Source organism: Chrysemys picta, chromosome 9, assembly GCF_011386835.1.
Source record: "Chrysemys picta bellii isolate R12L10 chromosome 9, ASM1138683v2, whole genome shotgun sequence".
NCBI classification, from domain to species: Eukaryota; Metazoa; Chordata; order Testudines; family Emydidae; genus Chrysemys; species Chrysemys picta.
Window position 1 is genome coordinate 12210993 of NC_088799.1, and position 14699 is coordinate 12225691.

A 14699-nucleotide genomic window follows, 5' to 3' on the forward strand; every position below is an offset into this window, starting at 1 on the left:
TTTATGTACGTTGAGGTAGCACCCATAATGTGCTGGGTGCCTGTCCAAAACCACTGGAAATCACATTGGTCTGCATATTTGTTTTGTTGCTCTCTGGCAATGGACACTGATTTTTAATGAATGAAATGGCCATATTCTGTTTGATTTGAACTACAAGATTGTCCTGGTATCTAGGGGACCAGTGGGAAGGGGGCGGAGGGGTTGGAATAAGAATGGGAGTGGGATGCTGATGAGCATTGTTGTTTAAGGGTTAATTTTTGTTTGGCAGTCCATTTTATTGATTTACACCACAATTAATTCAGTGTAAGATCCCAATATAATTGCTTTGCATGAATTAGGTTTTTTTTACATTTTATGAAGTGTCTGAACCTTAAGCTTTGCATGTAAATAACTGAAGGAAATAATAAAGAGTATGCAAATGTTTGTTTGTGGGAGTAAACGTATGATTGTGGGAGTAAACGTATGATTTCTAACATAAACTGCTGGTCTACTCTCATTATTCTGCATACTGTGGCAAAGGTGGGCTCTTCTAGAAACAGCATTTTTAGTTCCCACTGCTGTGTTGCCCCTCTGCAGGCTGTGCAGTGCTTAGGAAGGTGGGCAAGGTGCCATACTTAGCAGCTCTCTGAGTCAGTCAACTAGTGCAAACACCTTGTGGCAGAAAGCTGACTCAAGCTATCTGTCCAATAGTACTGTTGTGCCAGCAGTAAGAATTTAAAAGTATGTAAAAGATAAAACTTGCTGTTTCCACAGATCACTGCCATGGAAAACAGAGCAAGTTCTGTCTAGATTCAGGGCCAGATCCTCAGCTGGTTTAAATCTGCACAGCTCCACTGAAATCAAGAGACTTGCCAACTACTCCATCCATATTGGCCAGGGGTTAATTTGGAAGCCATGGCCCTCCACTTTCAAAGAAGCACCAACTAAAATCAGGTTGGTTGGATGGAACTTGAGTTATGCAACAGTACTCATGGGGAACTGTGATTCAGAGCCTGGGGCAAGGAGGAAAGAGGAGACTGCCAAGGCATCCGAAGATTAGATTGGATGACCAGCTCTGTGCCATTGCCCTCCAGGATCTTCAGGCCCAGTTACTGACATTCCCCCTCCATCCTCTGTGATTCCCAAATAAGGGTCTGAGCCTCAGATGGTGTAAATCACCATAGTTCCTGTGAAACTTAGATTTCCTTTGTCTGTGATTTAGAATTTTGTGCCTTTTATATAATTCCTTGGCTGTAGCTGTCTGTTATCTCCACTAACAGGTGTGGCTACATGGTATACCTGATAATCTCCCATGAAGCTGTCTTCCCAGCCTTTCCTTCTGTGATCAAAAGAATAAAAGTATAGATTTCCCCCCTGAGAGGGATCTGACCTACTGGTTAAGAAGTCAGTCACCCTTTGCTGTATCACTGTCCAGCTCTACAAGAGTGTGTTACCCACTCAACAAAACATGTCTTTGTTTTATCTGCTGGATGACTGTGTGGTGGCTCACATACTGAGTATATAACAGGTATTTACTGTGCCTCTAATCTCCATACGGCCAGCAAGAAAGGGAGCCCCACTGTTTGGGATGGGCATCCCTTCCCAGCATCCCTTGTTACAGGAATAGGTCAGTAATTGATGTCTAGGACTGAAAATTTGGCTATTGGAGCCAGACATCTAAACCTTTGATTTAAAATTAGGGTGAAAGCCAGCAAACAGGAGAGAATAATGTCGCCACCATCACCATTAAAAAGTGGTGTGTGAAATGGAATAGGAAATGGTTAGAATCATAGGACTGAAAGGGACCTCGAGAGGTCATCTAGTTAAGTCCACTGCACTCATGGCAGGACTAAGTATTATCTAGACCATTCCTGACAGGTGTTTTAACCTGCTTTTAAAAATCTCCAATGATTGTGGAATCTCCATCTCTCTAGGCAATTTTTTCCAGTGCTTAACCACCCTGACAGTTAGGAAGTTAACCACCCTGACAGAAGACTGTTGGTATGACTGTCCAGTAGGTCGTCTTACGATTGGTAGAGACAGATTGGGTTTGGATGGCTTTGAACATATCTGATAGGTATTGGAAAATAGAGAGGTTGTCATGGATGATGAGCAAGTTAGATTGAAATTGGTACAAAAAGAGGTTGATACTGCTTTTACGGTTGATATGGGAGGTCACGTACTATTTCAGCACGTGGGGAGGGAAATAACTCATTAGGAGAGAAATTGCATTTGGCTTTGGGGAAGGGCTCTGTGCTAAGGAATTATTCAAGAAAGGCTATGGATGCCAATTTGTTTTATTTTCGGGAGGAGGGTTGTTGCTAGAGTGTAAGAGAGGCATTTTATTTTCCGTATGCTAGGCTTATATTAGAGAATTTTTTCTTTCTTAGTCTTATCTCAACACCACAATAGAAGGAAAATGCTTTTTGTCCTATTGGATTAGAGTGCGTGTGTCTGTTTAATAGCAGGTGTCTATTTTTTTTGAATTGAGAATGAATTACCATGCGTCTAGGTAGAACAGAGTACATACGACTCCAGAGTCAGAAAGAAAAGGTAAGATCCCAATACATGTTTTCTTACAATGAGCTCAGTCAGATGAAAAGAACATTTAATGGTCTGACTGAAACGTATTGGGGGCTAGGAGAATCTGTGCTTAAAACATTTCACCAAATAAGTTATGAAAGGTGACATTGGGTAACCTGGGTCCACAGGGTATTCAGTGCTGGGTTATTATTATCCTGTTATAATCCTTGTGGATTTTTACAGGGAGCTTCTTCCTTGCATGAGGGGCAGATTGTAGGATGGTGCTTGTCAGAAAATTTGACAAATGGACAAACGAGGACCACATTGTTGGTACTGTGTAGGTGGGAGTCTATGTCTCTCTAGTGTACTGGAGATGAAAGATGAGGTGAGGTTAGGTTATTGTTTAATGTTTTGATGCCAATGTGTTTTTTGGTCTTGTTGTCCTACTCTGACAGGTTTAGTAGTGTTTTTATGACTGCAAACTGGATCTCCCTTGCATGACTCCAACAGCAGCCTCCAGCCAATTGAATGGTGATGTATTGATGATCTCCACAGGGATTGGTGGCTGCAATGCCATGCCTCCAGTCAATTGAGGTTAAAATATGTGTATGTGTATGAATTTAGAGCACTGAATGCATATGGGGTACAGTAGTCACATGCTGCATTTAACTGTATTTAAGAGCTGTCTATATTACAACCACTGTCCTACTCTGAGCTCCATGTGGGCAGAGCCCTGATCCCATGCAGAGACCTATTGACTTCGGTGGGTCTCCAGGTGAGAGCAGGGAATCGCCTGCACAGAGCTCAGTGTTTAAGTATAACAATGTGCTAGTATGATTATCTGCCATTCTTGAGGGCATTCTTGGGGGGGTCCATAGTGCAACATTCTTTTTATTTTGTAGAGCTGCATTGTCCGATTGACACAATCAGTAAAAACAAAATATGAAACCACCCCAAAAGGGGGCAGACAACTGTACTAGCATGCACCTAAGACTGCAGTGGGGATGGGACCTTTTAGAATGAGGAGATTTACTTTACTCTTTTCAGTAAGATAGAATATAAGTGATCAAAATTGTGGGATATCAGATTTTTCCTTCTAGCATGATGATGTTACTCATGGTTTTTGGCAGTTCCGTTCTTTCTCAGTAGTATGAGTAAGCCCTTTTGTCACCTCTCACTCGCCCCAAAAAATTAACAAAGGCGCCCCACGCATAGTGATTTGGACAGAAAAGTGGATAAAATTTGGAATTCTCATACAAATGGACATTCTCCTAAGCAAATTAGGGAAATATGGTCTAGATAAAATTACTATCAGAGGGGAGGGTGCAAAACTGTTTAAAAGACCATACTCCGAGTAGTTATTCGTGGTTCACTGTCAAACTGGGAGAGTGTATCTAGCGGGGTCCTACAGGGGTCAGTTCTGGGTTGAGTACTATTCTGTATTTTCATTAATGACGTGGATAATGGAATGGAAAGTATGCTTATAAAATTTTTGCAAGTACTTTGGATGACAGGTTTAGAATTCAAAATGACCTTTACAAATTGTTGAATTGGTCTGAATTCAACAAAATGGAAGATCAGTAAAGACAAGTGTGAAGTACTTCACCTAAAAAGCAAAAATCAAATACACCACTGCAAAATGAGGAATAACTGGCTAGGTGGTAGAACTGATGAAAAGGATCTGAGGGTTATAGTGGATCACAAATTGAGTATGAGTCAATATTGTGATGTAGCGGCAAAGAAGGCAAATGTCATTCGGGGTGTATTAACAGGATTGTTGTAAGAAAGACATGGGAGATACCTGTCTCACCCAGCAGTGGTGAGGTCCCTGAGCTGGAGTACTGTATCCAATTCAGGGTGCCTCACTTTAGGAAAGATGCTGACAAATTGGGGAGAGTCCAGAGGAGAGCAACAAAAATGATTAAATGGCTTAGTAAACCTGACTTGTGAAGAAAGGTTAAAAAAAAACTGGGCATGTTTAGTTTTGAGAAAAGAAGACTGAGGTGGGACCTGATTAGTTTTCAAATATGTTAAGGGCTGTTATAAGGAGGACTGTGATCAGTTGTTCTTTCCCAGAGTTCCACCCTTGTTGACATTGTTGACTTCTCCAGGGACATGTGATAGTTGAAGCACAGAACCCCTAGACTTTGCAAAGGCTTCCTGCACAATTACTCTTTACTTTCAACAGCATGAGAGATCTACAGATCTAGGCAAAACAATAGCACACGTATGATGGGATTAATCGGCAGCAAGGGAGATTGATATTAGGAAAAACTTTCTAACTATAAGGATAATTAAGCTCTGGAATAGGCTTCCAAGGGATGTTTTTTAAAAATAGGTTGGACAAACAGTTGCTAGGGGATGGTCTAGTTTTACTTGGTCCTACCACAGTGCAGGGGCCTGGATTTAATCACTTCTCAAGGTCCCTTACAACCCTACATTTCTATGTTAAAGATGCAGTAACTAGAAATGTTTCTAATGCTCTTCAAAACTATTCAATCCTTTACACAAGACTTCAAATCTGTTTTGGTAGACATGGGGAAAGGCTCTTGGGTATAAGTGATGGCAAGAACTCACAATACATGAAATATCAACAGCCCAGCATTGTTGGACTATTGTGAAAAGCTAAGACATTCTTGTGAAATGTGAGAAGAACATAACTCTATTAACAACCATTAGAATAAAGACTTGCATTTCTCCAGCAAGTTTGTGACTCACTTGTGGGTTCCAGATGTAAGGGAAAAAGTTAGCCCTACAATTATGGAGTTTGTCTACCTTGGAATTATTCTCTGTATTGCAGGCCTAGGATATTATTTCTCAGGGCATGGGGAGAGATTTCTATTTGTACCTCACAGATACAACTTTCAAGTCATGTTTACTAAAAGTACCTCAAGTTTTTTTTTCATTGCAGTGATCCATGTAATGACTCTAGGACTTTAAATTCCTGCAGATTAATTTGTGGCTCTTCTTTGAGACTCTGGAACACATGGACACATTCCTCACGATGTGAGAGGAAAATATGTGTAATAAATAAACCAAGTTTGGTGTTGTTTCTTATAAGTGAATTTCTGGAATAATTGTGTATAGTTATGCTAGTTACATATAGATGTGAAAATTACTTAGTGTGAATGGTTAGCTTTTCCATCTCTGCAGATTTTGGCTCTTTGACACTTGGCAATCTGTCCTTCAGGCTTCACTGAATACTCTCTCTCAGAACATCCAGAAGAATTTGGTTGCGCCTTTGGGTAGATTTACACTGCACACTAAGTCTGTGGAGCGTGGGCTAGTGGACTCAGTGTTTCCAGGCCCAAGCTTGCAAGCCCTCACTGCATTGAGAACCTGGATTTACATTTGCTGGCCTGTGTCTCTCAGCCATGCTAAGGCGTCCATACTATATTATGCAGACCTTCTGACTCGGACCTGTAGCTTGACCTGCATCCACATTGCAAAATGACAGGGTTTGGACCCAAGTCACAGTGGGACTTGGGCTCCGACACATACCCCTCTCAGGACCCAAGGAACTGGGTCCTGAAAGCTTCCTGACCTGAGTCAGACTGAGTTGTGTGTGGATGGAAGCAGAGATTGGGCTCAAACCTATGTCTGCGCCCAGACTTACTCTTAAGTACATTACCATTAATGTAGGTATGTAGATATACCCTTAATGACCCTTGGCAGTTTTAGGTATGCCTCTGAGGCAAGGAAACAGTCAGTCATACAACGAGAGGACTTAGAACTCAAATACAACTTTTAGGTTTCAGGGTAGCAGCCGTGTTAGTCTGTATCCTCAAAAAGAACAGGAGTACTTGTGGCACCTTAGAGACTAACAAATTTATTAGAGCATAAGCTTTCATGGGCTACAACCCACTTCTTCGGATGCATATAGAGTGAAACATATATTGAGGATATATATATATATATATATATATATATATATATATATATATACACACACATACAGAGAGCATGAACAGGTGGGAGTTGTCTTACCAACTCTGAGAGGCCAATTAAGTAAGAGGGAAAAAAAACGTTTGAAGTGATAATCAAGATAGCCCGGTACAGACAGTTTGATAAGAAGCAAGTGTGAGAATACTTACAAGGGGAGATAGATTCAATGTTTGTAATGGCTCAGCCATTCCCAGTCCTTATTTAATCCTGAGTTGATTGCGTCTAGTTTGCATATCAATTCCAGCTCAGCAGTCTCTCATTGGAGTCTGTTTTTGAAGTTTTTCTGTTTTAAGATAGCCACCCGCAGGTCTGTCATAGAATGGCCAGATTAAAGTGTTCTCCCACTGGTTTTTGAGTATTATGATTCCTGATGTCAGATTTGTGTCCATTAATTCTTTTGCGGAGAGACTGTCCGGTTTGGCCAATGTACATGGCAGAGGGGCATTGCTGGCACATGATGGCATATATCACATTGGTAGATGTGCAGGTGAACGAGCCCCTGATGGTATGGCTGATGTGATTTGGCCCTATGATGATGTCACTTGAATAGATATGTGGACAGAGTTGGCATCGGGTTTTGTTACAAGGATAGGTTCCTGGGTCAGTGTTTTTGTTCAGTGATGTGTGGTTACTGGTGAGTATTTGCTTTAGGTTGGGGGGGGGGGTTGTCTGTAAGCGAGGACAGGTCTGTCTCCCAAGATCTGTGAGAGTAAAGGATCATCTTTCAGGATAGGTTGTAGATCTCTGATGATGCGCTGGAGAGGTTTTAGTTGGGGACTGAAGGTGACAGCTAGTGGTGTTCTGTTATTTTCTTTGTTGGCCCTGTCTTGTAGGAGATGACTTCTGGGTACTCGTCTGGCTCTGTCAATCTGTTTTTTCACTTCAGCAGGTGGGTATTGTAGTTTTAAGAATGCTTGATAGAGATCTTGTAGGTGCTTGTCTCTATCTGAGGGATTAGAGCAAATGCGGTTATATCTTAGAGCTTGGCTGTAGACAATGGACCGTGTGGTGTGTCCTGGATGGAAGCTGGAGGCATGTAGGTAAGTGTAGTGGTCAGTAGGTTTCCGGTATAGGGTGGTATTTATGTGACCATCACTTATTAGCACAGTAGTGTCCAGGAAATGGACCGCTTGTGTGGATTGATCTAGGCTGAGGTTGATGGTGGGATGGAAATTATTGAAATCATGGTGGAATTCCTCAAGGGCTTCTTTTCCATGGGTCCAGATGATGAAGATGTCATCAATGTAGCGCAAGTAGAGTAGGGGCATTAGGGGACGAGAGCTAAGGAAGCGTTGTTCTAAGTCAGCCATAAAAATGTTGGCATACTGTGGGGCCATGTGGGTACCCATAGCAGTGCCGCTGACTTTTAGGCAGTTTTGTGAGGAGTTAATTATTTTCCCCCAAACACCAAAGCAGAAACAAAACAAAAAGGAAGTTTAAAAAGCATTTCTGTCATCTACTGCTTGTGGTTAGTTCATCTAATTTTTTGTATTGTTCCATCAGGTACATTTTGCACCTACCTTCCAGCCACAACTGTGTCAAGGGGGAAAAAATAGTTTTCTGTGAATAGTGTCATATGCCTGTGGTGATACTGTTGGGGTTTCATAGAATCATAGAATATCAGCGTTGGAAGGGACCTCAGGAGGTCATTTAGTCCAACCCCCTGCTCAAAGCAGGACCAGTCCCCAACTAAATCATCCCAGCCAGGGCTTTGTCAAGCCTGACCTTAAAAACCTCTAAGGAAGGAGATTCCACCACCTCCCTAGGTAACCCATTCCAGTGCTTCAACACCCTCCTAGTGAAAAAGTTTTTCCTAATATCCAACCTAAACCTCCCCCACTGCAACTTGAGACCATTACTCCTTGTTCTATCATCTGGTACCACTGAGAACAGTCTAGATCCATCCTCTTTGGAACCCCCTTTCAGGTAGCTGAAAGCAGCTATCAAATCCCCCCTCATTCTTCTCTTCTGCAGACTAAACAATCCCAGTTCCCTCAGCCTCTCCTCGTAAGTCATGTGCTCCAGCCCCCTAATCATTTTTGTTGCCCTCTGCTGGACTCTTTCCAATTTTTCTACATCCTTCTTGTAGTGTGGGGCCCAAAACTGGACACAGCACTCCAGATGAGGCCTCACCAATATCGAATAGAAGGGAATGACAACATCCCTCGATCTGCTGGCAATGCTCCTACTTATACAACCCAAAATGCCGTTAGCCTTCTTGGCAACAAGGGCACACTGTCGACTCATATCCAGCTTCTCGTTTGTACATTGCCTAACACAATGGAGTTCTTGTCCACAAAGTTGACCTTTTCTACACTTGAAGTGGCATGTAGGGTATGTGAACACTGCAGTGAAAGGCGGGCTGCGTCCAGCCTTACTGCAGAGTGTAGCTACATATGGCAGTGCCCTGTTGCTGGTGCCTTTCTCCACTGCCTCCCCACCATCCCAGAGCCTTTTCCTGCTGCTGGAGCCTTTCAGTGTAAGGAGGAAAGGCACTGGGAGGTGGGAGCTGTGGGAGCCTTTCGCTGTGGCAGGGAAAGGTTCTGGCAGAGGAGAGGCAGTGGAGAAAGGATCAAGCAACAGGATACTACACTGCTAAAATAGCATTGTGGAGAAGGGGGAGATACTGGTTGGGCATGTAGAGAGCCATGTAGGGTACATACCCACAGAGTTCTGGCATGTAGGGCATGCTACTCACGCCTAAGCTGTGACTCGCTGTCTGTGCTGCTGTTTATACCCATGCTACCTATACCTGTGCTAGCAGTGCAGTGTCTGTATATGCTGCTGCAGGTGTAGACTTACCTTATGGCTTCTAGATGCTGTGATAATGCACATAAATAGTAATCATGGATCTTTATATTGAAAGCTTTCCCTTATCTGCTTAACATCTGGACAGGCAACCTGAAAAATCATCAATATCTAACAGACATCTCCTTTCAAGGTCTGCCAGAATATTACATGCTTTTGGCTCTGATTGCAATTAATGCTTATTCCATAGGCTGCTTTCCCAAAGGACTGATAGGGCAGTCTCGCTATTGAAATGGGAATGGCTGAGCCATTACAAACATTGAATCTATCTCACCTTGTAAGTATTCTCACACTTCTTAACAGTCTGTACTGGGCTAGCTTGATTATCACTTCAAAAGTTTTTTTTTTTTCTCTTAATTAATTGGCCTCTCAGAGTTGGTAAGACAACTCCCACCTGTTTATGCTCTCTGTATGTGTGTATATATATCTCCTCAATATATGTTCCATTCTATATGCATCCGAAGAAGTGGGCTGTAGTCCACGAAAGCTTATGCTCTAATAAATTTGTTAGTCTCTAAGGTGCCACAAGTACTTCTGTTCTTCTTTTCGCTATTGAAAGTGAGTTAGTGCCTGATTTTTCAGAGTTGCTGAGCACCCATAGCTCCCAATGGAGTTGTAAATGCTCAGCACCTTTGCAAAGTAGGCCCTGATGTGTATTACTACCTTGAGAAGCTTAATGTTTAGCAGTGAAGCATTTAGGAAGCATTAGGACCAAAGGGATTGAGATGCAGTTACAGATGATGGTGAGAGAAGGGTCTGTGCCCACTGAGGAGAGATTGAAGGTGAAGACAAGTAGTTATGTTTGATGCAGTAGAGAAGAGGGAGTCAGTGGAGGCGTGCAAAGAGGTGTGTGTGTGTGTGTGTGTGTGTGTGTGAGAGAGAGAGAGAGAGACATGGTCAAAATGAAGGATTAGGAAAATAATCTTCGCAGCAGCATTCTGAATGGATATAAACAGGGCAAGATTGCATTTATCAAGGCCAGATAAAAGGATATTGCCGCAACTGAGATGAGAAAGGATGAGTTTTAGCTGTGTGGATAGGAAAGGCCATATTGTAGAGATTGTATTCGCAAAGATTTTGCAAGATTCAGACATTACCTGGATGTGAGGGCTAATAAATAAAGTGCGGACGCGTCGGTGTTTGTAGCTCATATTTGTGTGTGGTGTCTCTGAGGCAATACCATTCTAGTGTAAGCAACTGATAACTCCCACCCCTTCTCTTTCTCCAGTTATGTGCTACCCTCTCATAGTAAGAGGTGATCAGTTTCTTGTCTCAGTTTCAGTCCTTCACTTATCAATGGCTAATCAAGTAGCTGTTCCTTCTCGTTTGCTTTCAGTCTCTTTCTGGTATTGGAGGTTCTGCTGAGAGATAGTGCTTTGCTATGACCAGAAACGTGACAAAGGAACAGAACATGGCAGGATTCTTTATCTGGAGTTGGGATCATTTTCAGAATACATACTCTGGAGCAGTTGTGGCAGATTGCAGAACACATTTTGAACTCATCAGTGGGTCAGAGAATTTCCATAGAGTCAGGGGAGCTCCAGGCCTCAAGAGATTGATATTCTGAAGTAATAACCTTCCTGTGACTAAGTCATCGTCATTGTGGTGGTGGAGTTCTGAGTAGCAGTGCGCAAAGGAAAAAAGGAAGGGAAAACAGTGAGTTAAAGTAAACAGACCCTACATGGGGAGAATGTTATGGATAGTAGAAGGCTCGTTAATCTATCAGACAAAGGCATACCATGATCCAGTGGCCAGAAGTTGAAACTAGATAAATTCAAGCTAGAGATAAGGTGCCCATTTTTAACAGTGAGGGTAATTATAAATTGGAACAATTTACAACAGCTGTGGTGGATTCTCCATCACTTAAAGCTGTAAATGGAGACTGGATATCTTTCTAAAGAATATGTTGTAGTTTATCTAAAAGATGTGGACTTGATGCAGGGATTACTGTGTGAAATTCTATTGTCTGTGTTACACAAGAGGTCAAACTAGATGATGGTGTTGGTCTCTTCTGGCCTTAAACATCTAATTGAACTGTCTTAAAGTAGAGAAAACCTTCAATTTTTTTATTTCCTCCTGACCCAAAATATAAGGATCTCCTGAGTGCATACCTGAAGGGGACCAGGAGCTCTATAACCAAAGTTGTTCTCTCTCCTCTGTGAACGTTAGAGGAATAAACTTTCAGAATATGCAGTTTTAGCTGCATAACTCTTAGGGTATGTCTACACTGCAATTAAAAAAACAGCAGCACCGAGTCTCAGAGCATGGTTCAACTGCCTTGGGCTCATGGGGCTTGAGCTGTAGGGCTATAAAAGTGCAGTATAGACATTTGGGCACAGATTCTGTGACCCCTCGAGTGGGGGAAGGTCTCTGAGGGCTTGTCTACTACACTTAAGTTGTAACTTGCGTTGCTCAGGGGTGTGAAAGAACCCCCCCCCCCTCCCAAGCGACGTAAGTTGCATCAACTTAAAGGGGTGTCTACACCATGCTATGTCGGCTGGAGACGCTCTCCTGCTGACAGCTGCCACCTCTCGTTGAGGTGGAGTAATTACATCAGTGGGAGAGTGTTCTCCTGCCGATGTAGCGCGGTACTGATGATAAACCCTGAGCCTGGGCTTCAGCCCAAGTCTGAAGTCTACATTGCAGTTTTATAGCCCTAGGAGCCTGTCACCTGACCCAGGCCAGCCACAGCTGTGCCCTGGATCTTTTATAGCTGTGTAGATGTACCCTTATTGACATCAGTGGGAGATGAGAAGCAATGCACACCAAACTTAAATTGGGAACTTGGAATGCTTAATAGATGGCATTTCAGGCATTTACTTTGACAGGCCTTTTCCCTTCCAAAAGCACCATTATTCTAGAGGAGGATGCTTTGATTAGCAAGGTACGTCTCAGGTATATTTAGAAGTATCTGTTTCGAAGCATTAATCCTTGAAGCCCTGGTTTATGATTTTATATTGAGAGATTCAGTTTTACTAGGGGGAAGACATATGTATTAACCATAAGTATAGTTAAAAAGAAGAGTGAGCAAAGTATGCTGGTATCTGTAAATTGAACAAACATGCTGTCAGTGCGTCATGTATAGTACTTCAAAAATATTTAAAGTAGATTTTTCAATTCTGAAAAATATTCCCAGCAAATCAGGACAATTTTAGTGGTATCTCACAATCTGGGCCTAAATTATCTGACATAATTCCTTTAACGTATCTTGGATTGCAGGAAATTTTGAGTGGTTTCTAGGGGTGCGATGGCAATGCTGCAGTTTAAATTCGCAAAGATGTGTGTATTAGAAGTTTCCCTCCTCTTTTTATCCCCTCAGAGGCTTACAATTTAACTTCAAACATACTTTTTGTGCCATTGCTAGTTCTGCTTTCTGCCAAAAGGTGACTGTGTGTGCGGGCAGCTTGGTAAAACTCATTTGTCATTTTTGAGTTCTCTGTGTATGTAAGGAAAAGCAAGCAGAGAAGGACTGGTTCGTATGCCCCCAATAAATTTTTTTCATGCTGCCAATACGTTTCTGCTACTTTCCAGGGAACTAAAACACCTATTTTAAAACGTTAGACTTATGTTTTCTGTGTGACCATGTACCTTGCACAGATTTGCAGAGGTTGGCTTAGAAACTAGTTAGGTGTTCACAGACTGTTGCACTTGCTCAGTTTGTAATGTTTCCAGTAAATTTATAACAATGGGTTGAGTTCCAGGGGTGTGTGTGTGTGTGTGTGTTTATAAAAGGAGAGAAAGATCCTTGCATGCTGAAATAAGTACATTTTGTATTTGTTTCCATTTTGTATTTACGAACATTCAGATAAACATGGCTGGTTGTGTTTACCTGACAGTGTAATTATTAAAGTCTCACATGCCTCCTCAGAAAACACAAAGATATTAATTGCAATAGAGTTCTGTTCATCAGTTTTTATGATTATGGAATTTTAAATGCACAAAATTCAAGGAATTCCCATGGCTACCAACAAAAATTCCCACTGCAATCATAACTTGGCTCCCTTGTGTATGCACAATATTTGCTGCATATACTGTATACACTCAGCTTTAAAGAATTTAGCCCAAACAGTCAAAGTTTTGCAAAGTTATAGGCAACTGAAAGCAGGATCTTACGGGGAAGTGTTGATCAACCCTAATAATAGGTGGTGCTACTGCCTTGCCTATAACATGCGAACACAGCATCCGCTGTCATTGTGTTCCTTCTGACCGGAACTCAGTGGAGTCTGTCTGCTGCTCTGTCAGCTCCTTTTGGGAGAACTAAGAACATAAGAATGGCCATACTGGGTCAGACCAATGGTTCACCTAGCCCACTATCCTGTCTTCTGACAGTGGCCAATGCCGGGTGCTTCAGAGGGAATGAACAGAACAGGAAATCAAGTGATCCAGCCCCTGTTGTGCACTCCCAGCTTCTGGCAAACAAAGGCTAGGATTGCATCCCTGACCATCTTGGCTAATGGCCAGTGATGGACCTACCCTTCGTGAACTTACGTAGTTTGTTTTTGAACCCCGGTATAGTTTTGGCCATTTAGTGCGTGTGTGTGTGTATGTAAATTTACTGTTGCCCTTTTCGACCGAAGCATCTAGGCAAAGTTTGGAGCCCTGGGGACCAGTGTTCTAGTTGGAAGTAGAAATTGATGGAGTCTGGTAATTTTTTTTCCCCGCCCCTATTCAATCTTGTTTATTTACAAGGAATGCACAAAGTCCTGTGTCTCTGAATGCAGAAGGAACCAAGAACACACGCTTACAGCAACCAAGCCTCGTTAGCCAACACCAGACGCAAAAGCTCTCTTTCTAGCTTTTTTCCAAGCAGACTGTGCTTACAAAGCTCCCACTTGGCTTTCTTGCCTCTCCCTTTCTTTCTTTTCTTGTCTGTTGTCAGTTTCTGTGTGATCTCTTTTCCCTGATATAAGCACACTGCTACCCAAAACAATACCCTGCCAAAAGTTTCTGGGCCAGGTTCTCAGACACTTTTTTGTTCTAGGTGGGGACTTGTGCATACAGTGATGTTAACTGAAGAGTGTGTTCACACCTGTCAATCTCAATGGGGTTCTAGCTCCACTCATAACAAAGTTTCAGTCAGCTCATAACCATACGTACATCAGATATACTTGCTAAATCATCCTCTGCCATTGGGTCTGAAGTCAAGAGTCAAACTAACCCACTCTCCTTTTAATTATGGCAGTCACATCCCGTGGGGGGTGGTAGGGGAATCAATTACTATCAAGCTGCTTCTATGCTACCATAAAATCCTCTATGATATAGGGTAACAGGCATGATAGCGTGGGTGTATGGCAGCAGTTCTCAACCTGCGGGCCTCATGTGGCCAACGTAGCACACAGCTGTGGCCTAGCTATGTGTTTAAAAAAAAATTCAAATGTTACTGCTCTGGTCTGGCAGGGCTGGCTGAGGGGGAGACAGTGTCTTGCAGTCTGCACCAGCGCTCC

The 14699-nt window shown here is 42.5% G+C and overlaps 1 protein-coding gene across 14 annotated transcripts in view; it reads left to right on the forward strand.

Annotated features, from left to right (window-relative positions):
* Window positions 1-14699, forward strand: part of TBL1XR1 (TBL1X/Y related 1) — a 173384-nt gene that overhangs the window by 24870 nt on the left and 133815 nt on the right. For 5 of the 14 annotated variants that reach the window (XM_065557721.1, XM_065557722.1, XM_042853774.2 and 2 more), the window contains one exon: window positions 754-933. The exons of 8 other annotated variants lie outside the window; for them this stretch is intronic. The gene's annotated coding sequence lies outside the window, so the exon portion shown is untranslated. Of the gene's footprint in view, window positions 1-753; window positions 934-14699 lie in introns of those variants that run through there. One more of the 14 variants, XM_065557719.1, reaches the window with a different exon arrangement.